The following is a 12,874-nucleotide window of genomic DNA, read 5'->3' as shown; positions in this document are numbered from 1 at the left end:
ATAGCTTCTGAATTTAATTCCCACTTAATAGCCGTTAAAATAATTCCATCTTCTAATCACCGCTAAAAAAAGCCGCAAAATCCGTCTAATATATATAACTTTCATTTTCAATTAAAACTCACATTTTTCTTCCCCAATTTTACCTCAGGATTCCTTTCCATTAAAACCTCACAATTTCTCTTTCAAATACAACATATTACCTTAAATACCTTCCTAAATTATATATAAATATATAAAAATCCTCCATCAATTAGCTTCATAAAAAAAATTTCATTCACAATTAGCTGAAATTGATACGAAATTATGGCTTCAAGTTCAGTTTTAGTTCCAATTATGCTACAATAAGGAGGAGAGTGGTTAAGTGATGTGCATTTTGAAAAATCTACAATCAATGGAGTACTTTTGAATTCGAATTGCATGTATTAATATTTTGTTGATGAACTATATAAGCAGTTGAATTTAGAGCGAAATTCTGGTTTAATGACGATAAAATACATTGTAAAGAGTGAATCTATGACTATTTACAATGATATGAGTGTTAGACTTTATATGGAGATGAACAAAAAAAATTGGATATAAATGAGTTTTCATTGTGTATTATACTACAAAACATATTTGAAAATGGAGAATTGTCAATTGAAAATTTGATCGAAATATCTCTGACTGCTATTCAAGTTCATCCAATACCTATTTTTGATTATACAATTGAAGATAATTTTTCTGAGGAAGAAATGGAAGAACAACCCAAATCTATAATAAAGGTTCCACTTCATAGAGATGTTGAAGAAGGGCAGCTGTACTGGAATAAAAATACAATATCAAGTGTGATGAAACATTATGCAATCCGTGAGAAATTTTAATTTAAGGTGAAAAGATCATCATCACGAGGGTATAAACTATATAACTACTTCATATGATCTGTGTCAATAATGTATAAGTTTTATATTTTGTTGGAATATAGGTATAAACTTGCATAAATACTGCATGTAATTTTGTAACTAATGTATAGGACCTGTATATATACAACATATAAACTGTGTATCTACTGTGTAACTACTGTATAGGACCTGTACATATACTACATATAAACTGTATACCTACTGTGTAACTGTTGTATAGTACTTGTATATATACTGCACATAAAGTACTGCATATAAATCGTGTACCTACTGTATACCTATATTATATAAATGTACCATTATTGTATATATATGTATCTAAATACTATCTTAAGTGTATCAATCAGAGATTCAATTGGACTTTTAGATCCTCAAGTCAACAAATTTCAGTAGTTTTCATGATGACAAAATGTGTCGATATGCATATTGATATTAAACTATATAATTACTTTATATAATCTGTATCAACAATGTATAAGATCTATATATTGTTTGGATATAGCTAAGAACTTACCGAAATACTGCATATAAATTGTGTAACTATTGTATAGCACCTTCATATATATTAGATATTAAACTATATAACTATATAACTGCATATAAATTGTGTACCTAGTGTGTAACTACTGTATAGGACCTGTATATATACTGCATATAAAGTACTGCATATGAACTATGTACCTACTGTATACCCATATTATATAAATGTACCATTATTGTATATAAATGTATATAGGTACTATATTAAGTGTATCAATCAGAGATGCAATTGGACTTTGGGATCTTTAAGTCAACAAAATTCAAAAGTTTTCATGGTGACAAAATTTGTCTATAATCACACCTGTCCAATTGCGGACAGAATGCTTTCACAACGGCATGCTACTTCATTAACCATAGCTAAAATGGTGAAGCACAACTTTCTAAATCTAAAGTCAACATACACTCCAGCAGAGATCATGGAAGAAATGAGAAACTTGTACGAAATTAGGATGAACTACAAAAAAGCATATAGAGCCAAAGAAAAAGTGTTTGTCACACCCCTTTTTCGCCCGAGAGGATCGAGGTCGAAGGGTTTTTCCAATTAAAATGACGGTTTTGAATAGGAATTATTTATTAACAGAGTCGCCACTTGAAATTGAGTTGTGGTGTTCCAAGTCACCTTATTGAATCCCTAATCAAAAGGAAATGACTCTTTATTTTGGTCCGCGAAAATAGAAAATCGGGTAAGGAATTTTGTTGACCGAGAGAAAGGTGTGAAGCACCCCTCGAGTCCCGTGGTTCTAGCACGGCCGCTTTATCGACTTATACTTAACTTAAACTGTTTGATAAATTATGATTGAAGGCCTTGATTCGCTCATTTTAATGTACTAAAATTATTTAAAACTCTTGTATTAAATCGGTGAAAATTAATTTTAAAAATATTTATCAAAGTGCATTATTGCATCCTTGAATTACTTTAAAATATCTCATAAAGATGCGTGCGCCGCATTCTTAGTTGAGACGAAAATTTTAACTTGCCTAAAAAAAAAATTTACCTAACGTTAAAGGTATTAATTTATCTTTTATAAACTCGAAATAATTCTATCTTTCCATTTTTATTCTTTTCACTCTTTATTTTGCAACGAGTTTTGAATTAATTCGCAACTCGTCTCACTCCTTTACAAATATGCTTTTTCCTCACCTTTCTTTTATCATTTGAGACGGGTGTTAAATAAACCCACAATTTATTTCACTAATTTTTTATGATTAATTGGCTAATTAGACATAAGATTGATCTCAGCCTAAAATATTAATAAACATATTCAGATTCACTTATTGTTACTAACCATTCCAGGAAGAGAAATTAGCAAAGAATAACTAACAAATAATACGACCAAGACCAATTGATGATTGATTTACTGCTAATCAAAAGTAAAGTTTCAAAATGTGATTAAGACAATAATTAAAGAATATAGCATTCATGTCCAAATGAAATAAACCCCAAAAATCATCTCTCTCTGTATATCAAGTGCACTTAACTTTTTTTTAAAAAAAAAAAAAAAAACTCACAATACTTAATGGAACTTAGTTTTTGCATCTCAAAAATCAGAAAAGAAAAGAAAAAAAAAATTAAAAAAGCTACCAAATGTGCTTATTGAAAGTTCACGGATATTTGGTTAACAAAAAAAAATTCATACATTTAAACCTTACTGTTTTACATTAAAAATTAGAATCTAACTATGTTTATTTGCACTAACTTAAATTCAAAATATGATGGTTCTTTTTTAGACAATAATTTATTTATTCAAAATTCATGAACAAACAACCTATACTCTTACCATGATGTGTTTTTCATTTAATTTTTTTTTCATTTTTCATTTGGTTTTTGCATGCATGCATGAGTCATTCATTGTGATCTATAACATAACTACATACTAATTGAATGTTAACTAACATAAATTTTTCATATTAAAATACCAATAACTTTAAAAATAATCTCATTTAAAATTCAAAACCAATTTAATCAATCATTATTTTTGAAACAACAAATAAATTATAAATAGAGACGTAGGGCGCGAACTACAATAAAAATAACAAAACTACACATTAAATAATAATATAGAAGCCACTAAAATCATTTCATGCATGCTTCGATTTCATAACGAAACTTATAAAATAAATTGTACAAAATGAGATAAAAATCTATACGACAAATTAAATTAAGTATCGAAGCAAGATATCTTCATCGAAAACTCGAAAGGAGACCCGACCTCCATTCTCCAAATTAAAAGAACTCTCTCCCTGGTTGTTCTTCTTCCAATTTTGTTTTGCCTTTTTCTTTTCTTTTTATCCGTTTTCTCCCTTCACTATTTTTCTTGTTTTTTGTTTACTCCCTTTGTTTTTCTTTGACTTTTTTATCTAAGTATTTTGGTTTTTGAGTTTTTCTTTTGTCTTCTGTGTGTGCATTTTTTTTTGTACTCTGTTGTAGTGTTTGTATATATAGGGGTGTGATGTGGGAGGTTGAAGGAGTTGGAAAAAAATTAGGGGGTGGTTGGGGTAGGTTAGGATAGGATAGGATTTTTAAAATTTAATTTTTTTTTAAAAGATAATAACAATAACAAATAAAAATAATAAATAAATAAATAAAATGATAATAATAATTAATATATATATATATATAATAATAACTTATTAATTTTTATATTTAAGAAAATACAATAAAAGTTTAAAAATAGCCAAAAATAAATATAATTAAGATAGTACTAAAACTACTAACTTATTTATTTAAAAAGAAACATAGTTTTTTTAAAAAAAAATTGTATTGTTTTCTTTTAAATTGGAATAAAATAAAATAAAATAATATCCTAAAATTAACTTCATTTAGTTATTCATTTTTTAACTAAAAATTTACTAAAAACAAAATAATAATTAAAATAATATCGAATCATATATAAATATTTACTATCAAAATATATATATATATATATATATATATATATATTACACTCGGGGAGGGTCAAAAATTAAGTGTCTACATTTTGCCCCTCTTTGTTTGAAATCTCGAAGAGTTTTCATACAAAGAAGTAGATAAAGATGTGATTTTTGATCCTCCGATTATTCAAAAAGAATATAAAAAGAAAAAGGAGATATGACAGAGTCCTAGTTTTGGACCACCTATATATCCCAGGTTATAAGAAAATCAGGTCACGTGTAGTTCAAAGGTAAAATGGTAAGAGAACCAGTTAGAGATCGAGTGAGGTTCCGGTTAACGACTTCTGTTTTTACATTCACATGAATAACCAAAATAAAATTGAAGATACAAGTGAAAGATCCTATCTATTCAGCTATTTTGAAATCTTGACTTGAATCTTCATGACTTCTCAAGTAGTGAGATAGTCGTTATTCTGATTTGAACTTGAAACATAAAATGTTCCTCCTCGTTGGCTTTTGACATTAGAGAGGAACTTGACAATTGATTTATTTTTCAGATTTTCTTCTGGTTTGAACTTGAAAATCTTCATCTTATTCTTCAGGTGGGCTCCTGACTTGCAACTGATAATGCTCACCCTATTCTTCAGGCGGGCTCCTGACTTGCTATTTCTTTCATCCTATTCTTTAGGTGGGCTCCTAACTTGTTACTTCTTCACCCTATTCTTCAGGCGGCCTCCTGGACCTGCAACTTCTTCACCCTATTATTTAGGCAGGCTCCTGGACTCAAAGTAAACAGTAAAACAGAAAAATAGCATCTCATTCTTCAGGAGGGTCCTGAGCAAAAAATAAATTTCCATTCTTCAGGAGGGTCCTGAGCAGAACGTAAAATTCAATAAACACGAACAAAATGTTTACCCCAGTTTGTACTTAGAAAATAACTCGACCAAAAGGTACGTCTTATAGGAATCAAGAGGAATGACTCGACTAAAAGGTACGTCTTATAGGAATCAAGGGTAATGACTCGACTAAAAGGTACTTCTTATAGGAATCAAGAGAAATAACTCGACTAAAAGGTACGTATTATAGGAATCAAGGAGAATGATTCGACTAAAAGGTACGTCTTATAGGAATCAAGGGGATGACTCAACTAAAAGGTACGTCTTATAGGAATCAAGGGAGTGACTCAACTAAAAGGTTCGTCTTGTAGGAATCAAGGAGATGACTCGACTAAAAGGTACGTCTTATAAGAATCACGGGGAGTAACTCGACTAAAATTTTCATCTTATAGGAATCAAGGATATGACTCGACTAAAAGGTATGTCTTATAGGAATCACGAGGAGTGACTCAACTAAAAGGTTCGCCTTAGAGGAATCAAGGGGGATGACTCAACTAAAAGGTATGTCTTATAGGAATCAAGGGGATGACTCGACTAAAAGGTATGTCCTATAGGAATCAAGGGGAATGACTCTACTAAAAGGTACGTCTTATAGGAATCACGGGGAGTGACTCGACTAAAAGGTTCGTCTTATAGGAATCAAGGGGATGAATCGACTAAAAGGTACGTCTTATAGGAATCAAGGGGATGACTCGACTAAAAGGTACGTCTTATAGGAATAGGTACGTATTATAGGAATCAAGGGGATGACTCGACTAAAAGGTACATCTTATAGAAATCAAGGGGATGACTCGACTAAAAGGTACGTCTTATAAGAATCAAGGGGATGAATCGACTAAAAGGTACGCCTTATAGGAATCAAGGGGATGACTCGACTAAAAGGTACATCTTATAGGAATCAAGGGAATGACTCGACTAAAAGGTATGACTTATAGGAGACAAGGGGATGACTCGACTAAAAGGTACGACTTATAGGAATCAAGGGAAATGACTCGATTAAAAGGTACGTCTTATAGGAATCAAGGGAATGACTCGACTAAAAGGTATGTCTTATAGAAATCAAGGGGATGACTCGACTAAAAGGTACGTCTTCTAGAAATCAAGGTTCAATTTAAGAAATATATCATCTAGCAATTAAAACTGAAATACCTGGACAAAGAAGAATGCCTTTGAGGGATATATGATGATAAATTTTTATCATAATTTGATTATCAAAGTTGTGCAACAACATTGCTTCCTGCATTTGTGGAAATGAGGCATCGCAACTCTTGATATTTATACTCTGAAGTTCTTGATTTGAAAGTAACATACTTCATGTTTCATCAAAGAAAACTTATGAGTTCAAAAACATGGTGGCAAGTTTGTGGCTTTAGCTTTCATGAAAATCACTCTTGCCCTCGTCATATTTAACCTTGTTTCCAACCATTAGCATCCATCACCGACATGCTGCATCATTGACCCAAACTCATATTATCAAAAGTGACTTTGAAACAAACACAATATCTCTACTTTGACATGCTCCTTAAATAAACCTTTGAACCTTAGTATTTTCATGAGTTCCCAGACTCGTCTGTTAACAAAACTTTCTACATGCCTTATTTCGGCTCACAATCATATCTCTTTCATGTGTTGGCTTTTTGTCTTGCTTTGTGCAATTGAAGAAGTTGGTAGTAAGTTTTGAGATCCTTTCTCACTTGTTTTGAAATGGATTTGACTCAAGGACACGAGAAAAATGACGATAATAATTTTTTTTTTTTGAATAACTGACTCAAGAAGAAGAAGAAAATAGAAATATAGAGAAGGAAAAAAAACAATGAATGTCCCTTTCCAAAAAAAATAAAAATAAAGAAAACTTTATCTAAAAATGATAGTCAACTCTAATGATTATGACATGTATTTTGAATTAAACAACCTGATCTACCCACACTAATCATTACAACTCTTGTTCACTCATTGAGTTTGAAATGGAATCAATCTTGAATATGTTCCCTCTAGATCACAATCCTCCTCCGGCTAGTGACACCTCAGTGGGTTTTTGTCAACGCCTATCTTATTTTTATTTCTTTCTCAGCTCATTGTCGCCTTATGGTGCCCAAAAGGATTTTCACCAATAAGACTCTCTCATTTGTACTCATTCATTTTTTTTATTTTTTTTTAAATAATGCCCAACATATGAAACATCATGCACCCATAACATGTTTAGCCTTGACATTCTCAAAGATCGATCTGAAGGTTTTTCTTTGGTTGTAACTTGGCTTTTGGAAAAGGTTAGAAAGAAAGGGAGGCATATGACTCAAAAATTTACATAATAATGGGTGAAACATACAACTTTTGGAATCGACTTTTTTAAGGAAATAAATTTTGCCCCAGTTTCATTTCATTTTGAGTAATTTAAATTTTCTTTTGGTTAGACCGACCCCAGAGTAGGGCTACCTATATATCTTGTCATAGCAAGAATCAGGTTAAACGTAGTTCAGACATCTTGTTCTTTTGCTTGACTTTCTTTCTCTTTTTTTTTTCTTGACCTTTGTCTCTTTTTCTTCTTCTTTTTTTAAGAAAGAGAGAGACAGATATTTTTTTCGACTCCATTTTTTCTTGACACTTTTCTGACTCTATTTTTTTTCTTGACACTTTTTTTTGCAGACTCTATTTTGATTTCAAAAGAGAGATATAAAAGAAATAAAACAAAAACTCAAAGGGGATAACAAAGGATGACACAATATTTGGATAGCAGAATAAAATGCCTTCGTCATATCAATCCTTAAAAATGGAAGAACATAACATGCAATCTGAGGGTGAAACATGAGATCATACATATCTTTTCAACATTGATTTTGACTGAGCACGTATGTCACTGCTTCTCATTCACATGAACATACAGGTCTACATGTGTTGTACTTTTCTCACAATAGATGACTCCCGCCTTTATGTTTTGAGCTAACTTCTTTTTACTTCTCCTGACTGTGGAAACTATATATCCTCTAATTGATCTCATTCAAAATATTTGAGATGGACCTTCTCACTGAAGACCAAATCATTTTTATTCACAAAGTGATTGCCTCAATGTATTCAATTGAGGTTGTAACTATGTCCCCACACACCTTAACATTTTATTTATTTTCTCAGATGCTCTCTTTTTCTAACTTTAGCTCTCCGATTCAATATTTCATGATTAAACTGAATTTTAAGATCCGGCTGAAAATTTTGCAGGCATACCATAACACTAGAATCAACATAAAATGTATTGTGTAAAGAAGATAAACAAACAACTTAAAAAAAAACAAGACAAAACAATAAGGACACCACATTTCATTAAAAGAAAAGATAGAAGGGTTTAAACGAAAATGACAGACAAACAAAACAAGATAGATTTTGAACTACGATCCTAAAATAATTAAAAAAAAAAAACTACCAATAATCCTTCCAAATAAGGGAAGAGGAGTGACTTCCCAATTGCTGAGCTTGACCTCTTAGCCACCAATATGCATACCAGCATGACTAGAGTTTTCCTCACTGTCAATGTTTTGTACCATAATTGATCTATCTTGAATCATCTTTTCAATTTCTTTTTTTTTTAAATCTTGACAATCATCAATACTATGACCCTGATCATCAGAATGATACGCACATCGTGCATTAGGATCAAAATTTCTTGAAGGGGATTAAGAGTGTGCCCAAGGAGAGGACTAATCATGCCCTCTTGTACCAATCTCTGAAATAAATTGACATATGACTCTCCAATTGGTGTGAAGCTATCTCACAACTTCTGCCTCATTTCATCATTTGGTTTGGATCGAAAATCGGGCCTAGAAGGGCTTTGGTATATTTGTGGAATTGGAGGATGATTCTGAGGAGTTAGTGTATGCCATTGTGGGTAAGATGGGGGTTGAACATGTGGTTGTGCATTATACACTGGATGTGAAGGTGGGGGACTGGAGTATAATAGACTTTAGGGGTGATTATGTGGGGCTTAGGCTTGAGCCTAAGAGCGACGATGACGTGGTCTTCTTGACCGTTCCTGCTGTCCAACTACAATAGTAGATGCATCTTACTCATTTTTCATATCCCCAACACTTCCTGAACCTTTTTAAACTGCTTGAGTAGTTGCTTTTAATGGTGAAAAACTCATAATACGACTGGACTTAATTCCATTCTCTATCATCTCTCCCATTTTGAGGACCTCAATAAATAGCTTACCTAATGTAGGTAACAAATGTTGATAATAGGTTTCATTCTGCGCTTGAATAAACACCTCTACTATCTTACTTTATTTTATTAGCGGTTTTACCCTAGCCGCTTGTTCACACCACCTAATTGCATACTTCCTGAAATTTTCATTGTTCTTCTTCTTCATATTAGTCAGGGATTTCTCATCAGGAATCATCTCGACATTGTACTGAAATTGTTGCACGAATTCATTGGCTAAGTCATCCCAACTACTTTAGTTATCAATGTTTTGATCCACAAACCACTCTGAGGCTAAACTCAAAAGGCTCTCACCGAAATAAGCCATGAGTAATTCTTCTTTACCTCTGGCACCTCTCAATTGGTTACAATAACACCTCAAGTATGCCACTGGATCACCGTGCCCTTCGTACTTGTCAAATTTGGGCATTTTGAACCCTAATGGAAAATGGGCATCCAAAAACATACATAAATCTTTGTATGAAACACTTTTTGGTCCTCCTAATCCTTGCATATTTCTCATACTCTGCTCCAAGCTTCTTACTTTCCTAGCCATTTCCTCTTGTTCCTCATTCTTAATAATTTTCTCAATCACGATAGGAGAATCGTGTAGATGAGCATGATAATGTGGATTTTGAGGTTTGAAAGTTATTTCAGGAGGATACAGCAGATCATGACTTGGTTCTCCTATATTCTTCTGTGCTGTCGATTGAAGACCCGCAGTAACTGGTGCTACATAATTAAAAGTGGGTTATTTATGACAGACGATTTGGTGGGTGCATGGTAGAAGTACCAGCAACGCCAGTCATATTAGCATATAGGCTGAATCCAGGTGAGTATAATGGATCGCTAGTTTGAGCTTGAACAGGATTTGGATCATTTGTAGTCGAAAGTCTAGGGATTGAAGAAGATGAGTCTTGTCCATTCAGCCAAGCTTGGTACATTTCAGCCATCTGTTGTTTCAATAACTTAACTCTTCCATTGATGCTAATTCTGGTGAAATCAACTGATTTTGCTCCTCCTTACTATCAGACCCTACACCCTCTTTACGGGTCATTTTTCTTTTTCCCTTGTATCTAGTGTTGTACGGATGTGATGCCAGTTTAAACCACAAAACAACTACCAACTACTTTATCTTTCTGTTACCAAGTAGCAAATGGGTGAGTGATATATATTTAACATAATGTCATGTTGTATGTTGTGCTTCTAGATTCATTTTTCAACCTATTAGGGAAGGCTTTATGTTTCATCCCGACTTTCTAGGCGCACTTTTTGAAAAAAATTTTAATTTAAAAGGAAAGACAGCCATTTTTTAAGATCACTGAATCCATTCAGGACTGCCTACGTATCTCATTAAGATGAGAATCAGGTGTGCGTAGTTCGTGAAATATATGTCGTACAAAATTCAGCCTCAAGACCCCTACAGGTTCAGGGCTATATCACTACTAAAAAAGTTATAACAAGACACCTAAAATAAGAGACCTCAAAATAGGTCGAAAATAAGAGACCTCGTGAGGTCGCTTATCTCCTCAATTTATTTTTTAATTTATTTTAAAATAAAGAAACCTCATGAGGTCGGTAAATTCTAAAAAAAATTTATGCCATAATAATAGGGACTTTAAGAAGTCGAAAATAAAATGTGGGAAAGTTTAGCGCCAGAATAATTAAAACCGGCCAATAAGATTTTAAACATTGCGACCTCATGAGGTCGCTATTATTTTAATAAATTAATATTTATTATTAAAAATAATTATCTCACTATTTGATGAAGTGAAAAAATATTTATTTTCTTTTTAAATATATATTATTATAATTAAAAAGAAAAACAAAATGCAAAAGAGGGTTAGCTCCCTTTCCCAAATCCAACTCTCTCAAACCTCCCTTTCTCAAACTAAAGCTTCTCTCTCAAATCTGACATCCGTCGGCTCTTTCATTTCAAGTAAGGTTGCAAGATTTGAATTTTTCTTATTTATGTATAGAATAGAATGTGAATATATGAATCTCTTGGGTCTCCTTTAATTTCCCCAAAATGTGAAGATTATTATGAATAATTAGGGGTTTTGTTGTCTTGAACTGCATTTTATTTTTGTATTTCTTGATTTTATTTTAGAACTGCGTTTCAAATTTATGTTTTCCTATCGAATAGTTGAGGGTTTTATGCGATTTTCCAAAATGCTTTTCGTTTAGTTGGGGTTTTATGCCATTTTCAGAATTGGGTATCTGATCATCTAGAGAATCTAACAGTTAACACGCAAGATATTTCAGAATGATGTTTATGATTTTAGAATGGTGTTTATGATTTTTGGTTGTTCCAGCGGCTGGTTTTGCAAGGCAACGTAGTTTATCAGGTGGTGGAATAGATTTGACAAGGGAAAAAAGTAAAAAGCAAGGACATAGGCAATTGGGGTCACAAGGTTCTGTTGAATCCCAAGGTGGTGGTAGTTCTTCAATTATGTCTGAATATGAATTTAAACTTCCACAAGGTACAGTTTTTTATTTTAATTTTTGCGATATTAACATTCATTATGTATTTATTCCTTTTAAATATTCAAATCTTGAGACTTGATTGCTAGTTGAATTAGAAAATTGTAGTACTGCAATAATCTCAATATTTTGGGATTGAAAAACTTTCTTCTTGTGTAAGGAGTGGTTATCACATGTTGCAGCGAGGGATGCTTAAAGACTTGTTATTGTACAATATTGGTCATAAATGATTACTTTGGAGTTATCTGTTACCAGTAATATGGCTTTTTTTTGTGTATAAGTTGTTGAGTGAATCTCATAAATTTAGTCAAATCTTGCTACTGAGGTCCCCCCCCTCACTTTTACTGTTTACAAGTTTTTGTGGTACTTGTTCATGTCTTCTGTCTTATTGCCGTTCACCGCATTCTTGATACTTTTTAAACCCAACCCTCACTAAGTCACCGCGCTTTAGGGTTTGGCTTAGTGGTTAATGAAGCAAATGAAAATCATGGGAGCCCATTATTCAAGCGGTACTTGGATTGGTATGAGGTAACAGGGGCGCAAGCTAGATCGGGAACCACTATAAAAAGGAGTAACTTAAAGAACCCACCCCGGCCCTCCTTCACTCGTTGAGGAATCAATAGTGGTTTCCATTTCATCTTGCTAACTTAAATCTTAGCCTAATGATTGGAGCTGAAGGTGTTGTATAACTAATTAGACAACCCTTCCCCTCACACCTAATTTGTGATTTAAAATTGTTGTATTCTATTTATAGCACCTCGAGATTCTCATGTTATATTTCCTATTTGGAAGTACTTGATCGATTGGTGAGTGTTGTGGTCATGTTGTAGGTCCGATTAGGTTATCTAGGTGCCTTGGGGAACTTTTCTTTTGTTGCCACATCCACAGAAGTTACAATAATTGCAGAAAAAGTGCACGAGCTTAAAAGAAATAGGAAAATGTGTATGATAAAACTTTGCTGGTGCAGTTGTTTGAGTAAAAATTTATCTGATGTATAAT

Source organism: Capsicum annuum, chromosome 4 (genome assembly GCF_002878395.1).
Source record: "Capsicum annuum cultivar UCD-10X-F1 chromosome 4, UCD10Xv1.1, whole genome shotgun sequence".
In the NCBI taxonomy this organism is placed as follows: Eukaryota; Viridiplantae; Streptophyta; class Magnoliopsida; order Solanales; family Solanaceae; genus Capsicum; species Capsicum annuum.
This window is presented reverse-complemented; position numbering follows the sequence as displayed.